Raw genomic sequence first — 7,940 nt, forward strand, 5'->3', positions numbered from 1 at the left:
TCTCCTATATTCACTACTTCTTGAGTTGGTGATGAAGTGATGACTGCTACAACTTGGTTTTCTTCCACCTTCTTGGTGAGATCTGCTAGCTGCTTGGTGATCATCTTATTTTGAGCTAGCAATGAATCCATGTGGTTCAGCTCCATTACTCCTCGAGTGTTACTTCTTTCAGATGCATAGAAGTAGTCATTCTCAGCTACTGTTTCAATGACATCTATGGCTTCTTCAATGGTTTTCTTCTTGTTTAGAGAGCCCCTGATGAATGATCTACAGCCTTCTTTGACTCATAGGAAAGACCTTCATAGAAAATGTGAAGTTGAACCCATTCATTGAACATATCTGGTGGGCATCTTCTTGTTAAGTCCTTGAACCTCTCCCATGCCTCATAGAGAGTCTCACCATCTTATTGCCTGAAAGTCTGCACCTCAGCTCTCAGCCTGTTAATTCTTTGAGGAGGGTAAAATCTTGCCAAAAATTTGTTCACCACATCTTCCCAATTTGTCAAGCTCTCCTTTGGAAAGGATTCAAGCCACTTGGATGCCTTGTCCCTGAGTGAAAAAGGGAACAACAACAGCCTATAGACATCCGGGTGGACTCCATTAGACTTCACAGTGTCACAAATTCTCAGGAAGGTGGCTAGATATTGATTGGGGTCTTCTTGAGCACTTCCTCCAAATGAACAATTGTTCTGAACAAGGGTGATGAGCTGGGGTTTTAGTTCAAAGTTGTTGGCATGTATGGTGGGCTACTGGATGCTACTTCCACAGTTTCGTGGATTTGGATTAATGTAGGAGCCTAGAACTCTCCTTTCTTGTCCAGCATGATTTGCAGGGCCTTCTCTAGCATGGTTGTGAGCTTCTTCTTCATGATTATTTTCCAAGTTCTCTTCCATGTTGGGTTCAAAGTACTCTTCCTCTTCCTCAGCACCAACAACTCCATTCCCTCTTACTTCCCTCCTTAATCTCCAGAGGGTTCTCTCAGGTTCTGAATCGACGGAAGTTGAGGTCTCCCCCTCTTTTCCCTGTCATACAACTAACAAAACACACAGCAAGAGATAAAATGAAGAGGTTATTCTTGTTAGAGTGATTTTTACTGTGAGTGATGCAAATTATCAAATAGTTGGTAGGTTAGTGAGCAGAATTGTAGATAATAACAAAGAAAGAAAGAAAAACAGAGAGGGTATAGAGGATGAGGAAGAAGTTAAACAAAGTGAAAATAAATGACTGAATAAAGTAAACAAACAAGGGAAAAATGCCCAATCTAGTGAGCTTCTAACTTAATCATTGTTGATACAAAATCAATCCCCGGCAACGGCGCCATAAACTTGATGCGTGAAAACTTGTCTCTCAACAAATTTCCCTTCGGCAACTATACTGAATTTGTCGTCAAGTAAAAACTCACAATAGAGTGAGATCGAATCCCACAGGGATTGATTGGTCAAGCAACTTTAGTTGGAAAAGTATGCTAGTTGAGCTAAACAGAGTGTAGTTTGAAAATTGCAGAAAATTAAATGGCTGAAAAGTAAATAGCAGAAAATAAAGTGCAGAATCTTAAATGGGGATTTGGGGTAATGAGCATGAAAATAAATGACAGAAAATAAATAGAATGGGTAACATCAGAAATGGGGAATTCATTGGGCTCAGGAGATGTTATATTCTCCGAATAAAGTTCATTTTCATCTCTTCCTCAATCAATGCATCTATTGATCTCCTTGGCAATCTTAGGTGATTAGATTCCAATTCCTTGGTAATCCAATCTCTCTAAGCTTGAATAATTGCCCAATTCCTTGATTTAATTGCTCATGGGAAGAGATGAAGTATGGTCACTGATTATTCCACGTGAACTTCCAAATCAAAGTGTTGGGAGGATTACATGTCACTATATCCGCCCAGACCCCAATTTGGTCCAACATGAGAAAGCATTTCTAGCATGATCTCTTCATCCCTTTTCCAAGGCTCAGAGGTGATCCAATTATGGAGAGTTTCTTTTCCAAGACAATTAACCAATTGAATTAAGATCGAAAGCTTTCTAGTAAATCAAAAGAGAATGAAAACTATAATTGATCCATCAAATTACAATAGAGCTCCCTAATCCAATGAAAGGGGTTTAGTTGTTTATAGCTCTAGAAATGGAAAATGGCAGAAAATAATGCATCCCAGCTAAAAGTGCAGAAAAGTAAATATACAGAGAGTAGTTCTCCCAAGTGCCAAGCTCTTCTATAGTTCAAAACTACTCCTATATATACTACTCCTCTTGATCTTCTAGTGAGTTCTTTAAGTCTTGGATGTGGGCTTTGGATCTTGAGTTGAAGCAGTTCCAATCTTTAGTGGGCCCAGCTTGCAGAGAAGTATGAATTAGGCATGGGCATTAGTGAAGTTAACGTTAAGTGACATTGTGGGTTCGAGAACGTTAGTGGCAATCACAATTTTCACTAACGTTCCAACCCCATATAGCCTACGTTAACTCCAACGTTAGTGGCACTAACGTGACCACTAACATTGCCTTGTAAATCTTCGCTAGCGTTATTGGGACTCACCTTTCCCAATAACGTCGGCATATAACCCTTCGCAAGTGTTATTGGGACACATCTTTCCCATTAATGTTGCCTTATGCCCTTTGTCCCTACGTTAGAGTTCACGTTTGTGTAACTAACGTGGCTCTTAACGTGGTTATGCCTCACCTTCGAGAGCGTTAGTGACACTTACCTTTGTCACTAACGCTCAAAGTGCCCCTACTCTTCACGTTAGAGCTCACATTAACTAAGTTAACGTGGCCACTAACGTGGTAGTAATGCCATCTTCCAACGTTAGTGACAAAGGTGAGTGTCACTAACGTTGGCTCATCAATCTCAGCTCTACATTAACTTTCACGTTAGTGGTCTTAACGTGACCACTAACATGGGCAATGCTAGTTGATCCAACGTTAGTGACAAAGGTGAGTGTCACTAACGTTGGCATTGTTCCTCTCTTCCACGTTAGAGTTCACGTTAACTAAGTTAACGTGACTCTTAATGTGGCTCATTGCCAAATCTTGGAACGTTAGTGGTGTTCACGTTTACCACTAACGTTAGAGCTTTCTTTTGTCTCCACGTAAACTACCACGTTAACTTAGTTAACGTGGCAATTAACGTGGGCTTATAATGGCTTCGTGAGCGTTATTGGTGATCACTTTTCTCCTTAATGTTGCAAGCTATTTACTATTCCACGTTAGTGGTCACGTTAACTAGATTAACGTGAGTACTAACATGGTTCTTCCTTGCTTCCTTTGTCCTGAAATCAAGCAAATAAAGTGCATCAAAGCTCTAGCCAAAGTCATGAGATTTTGCATCATCAATTTATCATTCAATTCTAGCAAAATCCTTATGAAATCATGTAAAATTCACAATAGTTGCTTGAATCAAGGTGTAAGTGTATTTTCATCCAAAACTTGCCTTATTCACTAAGAAAATGCATGAAACTACCTTAAAACAGTAAAGAAAAGGTCAGTGAAACTGGCCTAGATGCCCTGGCATCAAATCCCACAGAGATTGTTGGTGTGAAGCAAGCTATGGTCATCTTATAAATCTTAGTCAGGCGGATTCTAATGGTTATAATGGTTTTCGAATATAAAGATAAATAAATCATAAAATCAAGATGACCTACTGCTTTCCTACTGCTTTCATCCAATCATTCTTACTCCTTTCCATGGCAAGCTGTATGTTGGGGGATCACCGTTGTCAATGGCTACCATCCGTCCTCTCAGTAAAAATGGTCCAGGTGCGCTGTCACCGCACGGCTAATCATCTTTCGGTTCTCGATCATGTAAGAATAGGATTCACTATCCTTTTGCGTTGTCACCACGCCTTACAGTCGCGTGTTTAAAGCTCGTCACAATCATTCAATACCTGAATCCTACTCGAAATACCACAGACAAGGTTTAGACTATTTGGATTCTCAAGAATACTGCCAATGGATTCTAGCTTATACCACGAAGATTCTGATTAAGGAATCCAAGAGATATTCATTGAAGCTTGTTTGCATGTAGAACGAAAGTGGTTGTCAGGCACACGTTCATAAGTGAGAATGGTGATGAGCGTCACATAATCATCACATTTATCAGGTTCTTGGGTGCGAATGGATATCTTAGAATAAGAATAAGCGTGAGTTGAATAGAAAATAGTAGTAATTTGCATTAATACTCGAAGAACAGCAGAGCTCCACACCCTTAATCTATGGTGTGTAGAAACTCCACCGTTGAAAATACATAAGAACAAGGTCTAGGCATGGCCGAATGGCCAGCCTCCACAAATAGCATGTGAATATGAAAATAGGGAATAAGACCCCCAGTACAATAGTAAAAAGTTCTATTCATACTAAACTAGCTACTAGGGTTACAAAGATAAGTAATTGATGTAGAAATCTACTTTCGGGGCCTACTTGGTGTGTGCTTGGGCTGAGCTTTAGCTTTACATGTGCAAAGACTTCTCTTGGAGTTAAACGCCAAGTTGTAATGTGTTTTTGGCGTTTAACTTTGGTTTGTGACGTGTTTCTGGCGTTTTACTCCAGAATGCAGCATGGAACTGGCATTGAATGCCAGTTTGTGTCATCTAAGCTCGAATAAAGTATAAACTATTATATATTTCCAGAAAGCCCTAGATGTCTACTTTCCAATGAAATTGAGAGCGCGCCATTTGGAGTTCTGTAGCTCTAGAAAATCCATTTTAAGTGAAGGGAGGTCAGAATCCAACAGCATCTGTAGTCCTTTTTCAGCCTCCTATCAGATTTTTGCTCAGGTCACTCAATTTCAGCCAAAAAATACCTGAAATCACAGAAAAACACACAAACACATAGTAAAGTCCAGAAATGTGAATTTAACATAAAAACTAAGGAAAACATCCCTAAAAGTAGCTTGAACTTACTAAAAACTACCTAAAAACAATGCCAAAAAGCGTATAAATTATCCGCTCATCACAACACCAAACTTAAATTGTTGCTTGTCCCCAAGCAACTGAAAATCAAATAGGATAAAAAGAAGAGAATATACTATAAATCCCAAAACATCAATGAATATTAGTTCTAATTAGATGAGCGGGACTTGTAGCTTTTTACTTCTGAACAGTTTTGACATCTCACTTTATCCTTAGAAGTTTAGAATGATTGGCATCCATAGGAACTCAGAGTTCAGATAGTGTTATTGATTCTCCTAGTTAAGTGTGTTGATTATTGAACACAGCTACTTTTATGAGTTTTGGCCGTGGCCCTAAGCACTTTGTTTTCCAGTATTACCACCGGATACATAAATGCCACAGACACATGACTGGGTGAACCTTTTCAGATTGTGACTCAGCTTTACCAAAGTCCCCAATTAGAGGTGTCCAGAACTTTTAAGCACACTCTTTTTGCTTTGGATCACGACTTTAACCACTCAATCTCAAGCTTTTCACTTTGACCTGCATGCCACAAGCACATGGTTAGGGACAGCTTAATTTAGCTGCTTAGGCCAGGATTTTATTTCCTTGGGCCCTCCTATCCATTGATGCTCAAAGCCTTGGATCCCTTTTACCCTTGCCTTTTAGTTTTAAGGGCTATTGGCTTTTTCTGCTTGCTTTTTCTTTTTCTTTCTAAAAATTTTTTTTTTCGCAAGCTTTATTCTTTTTCACTGCTTTTTCTTGCTTCAAGAATCAATTTTATGATTTTTTAGATTATCAATAACATTTCTCTTTTCATCATTCTTTCAAGAGCCAACAATTTTAACATTCATAAACAACAAGATCAAAAATATGCACTGTTCAAGCATTCATTCAGAAAACAAAAAGTATTGTCACCACATCAATATAATTAAACCAATTTCAAGGATGAATTCGAAACTCATGTACTTCTTGTTCTTTTGTATTAAAAGCTTTTTTCATCTAAGAAAGGTGAAGGATTCATGGAATTATTCATAGCCTTATGACATAGTTACTAAATACTAATGATCATGTAGTAAAGACTCAAAACATAGACAAACATAAAGCATAAAATCGAAAAACAGAGAGATAAGAACAAGGAAGTTAAGGAATGAGTCCACCTTACTGAGGGTGGCGCCTTCTTCTTGAAGGACCAATGGTGTCTTTGAGCTCCTCTATGTCTCTTCCTTGCCTTTGTTGCTCCTCTCTCAAAACTCTTTGATCTTCTCTAATCTCATTGAGAACGATGGAGTGCTCTTGGTATTCCACCCTTAATTGGTTCATGTTATGACTCAATCCTTCTAGAGAAGAGTTGAGTTATTCCCAATAGTTGTTTGGAGGAAAATGCTTCCCTTGAGGTATCTCAGGGATTTCTTGATGATGAGCTTCCTCATGCGTCTCTTGAGATCCATGAATGGGCTCTCTTGTTTGCTCCATTCTCTTCTTAGTGATGGGCTTGTCCTCTTCAATGAGGATGTCTCCTTCTATGACAACTCCAGCTAAGTTGCATAGATGGCAAATGAGATGAGGAAAAGTTGGCCTTGCCAAGGTGGAGGGCTTTTCGGCTACTTTGTAGAGTTCTAGAGGGATGACTGATGAGCGGATAATTTATACGCTTTTTGGCATTGTTTTTAGTATGTTTTTAGTATGTTTTATTTAGTTTTTATTATATTTTTATTAGTTTTTAGTTAAAATTCACTTTTCTGGACTTTACTATGAGTTTGTGTATTTTTCTGTGATTTCAGGTATTTTCTGGCTGAAATTGAGGGACCTGAGCAAAAATCTGATTCAGAGGCTGAAAAGGACTGCAGATGCTATTGGATTCTGACCTCCCTGCACTCGAAGTGGATTTTCTGGAGTTACAGAAGCCCAATTGGCACGCTCTCAATTGCGTTGGAAATTAGACATCCTGGGCTTTCCAGCAATGTATAATAGTCCATACTTTGCCTAATATTTGATGGCCCAAACCGGCATTCCAAATCGGCTCAAGAATGCCCAGCGTTAAACGCCGGAACTGGCACAAAAATGGGAGTTAAACGCCCAAACTGGCACAAAAGCTGGCGTTTAACTCCAAGAAAAGTCTCTACACATGAAAGCTTCAATGCTCAGCCCAAGCACACACCAAGTGGGCCCGGAAGTGAATTTTTATGTCATTTACTCATTTCTGTAAACCCTAGGCTACTAGTTCTCTACAAATAGGACCTTTCACTATTGTATTCTCATCTTGGTAGCTATCTTTGAATAGTCTTATGCTATCTTAGATCATGGGGTTGGCCTCACGGCCATGCCTGAACCTTGTTCTTATGTATTTTCAACGGTGGAGTTTCTACACACCATAGATTAAGGTGTGGAGCTCTGCTGTACATCAAGTATTAATGCAATTACTATTGTTTTTCTATTCAATTCAGCTTATTCTTGTTCTAAGATATTTATTCATACTCAAGAACTTGATGAATGTGATGATTATGTGACGCTCATCATCATTCTCACTTATGAACGCGTGCCTGACAACCACTCCCGTTCTACAAGCAAACAAGGCTTGAATGTTTATCTCTTGGATTCCTTAATCAAAATCTTCGTGGTATAAGCTAGAATTGATGGCGGCATTCAAGAGAATCCGGAAGGTCTAAACCTTGTCTGTGGTATTCTGAGTAGGATTTAATGATTGAATGACTGTGACGAGCTTCAAACTCCTGAAGGCTGGGCGTTAGTGACAGACGCAAAAAAATCACTGGATTCTATTCCAACCTGATTGAGAACCGACAGATGATTAGCCGTGCTGTGACAGAGCACGTTGAACATTTTCACTGAGAGGATAGGACTGTAGCCACTGACAACGGTGATGCCCAACATACAGCTTGCCATGGAAAGGAGTAAGAAGGATTGGATGAAGACAGTAGGAAAGCAGAGAGACGGAAGGGACAAAGCATCTCCATACGCTTATTTGAAATTCTCACCAATGAATTACATAAGTATCTCTATCTTTATTTTATGCTTTATTCATAAATCATCCATA

The 7,940-nt window shown here is 39.2% G+C and overlaps 1 non-coding gene across 1 annotated transcript; it reads left to right on the forward strand.

Annotated features, from left to right (window-relative positions):
* The first annotated feature begins 332 nt into the window (after positions 1-332).
* LOC130977186 (small nucleolar RNA R71) lies at positions 333-439 on the forward strand. The gene has a single exon (XR_009084890.1). It is a non-coding gene; the product is annotated as a small nucleolar RNA R71 (small nucleolar RNA).
* Positions 440-7,940: the final 7,501 nt, after the last annotated feature.

The sequence above is a fragment of the Arachis stenosperma genome, chromosome 4, assembly GCF_014773155.1.
Source record: "Arachis stenosperma cultivar V10309 chromosome 4, arast.V10309.gnm1.PFL2, whole genome shotgun sequence".
NCBI classification, from domain to species: Eukaryota; Viridiplantae; Streptophyta; class Magnoliopsida; order Fabales; family Fabaceae; genus Arachis; species Arachis stenosperma.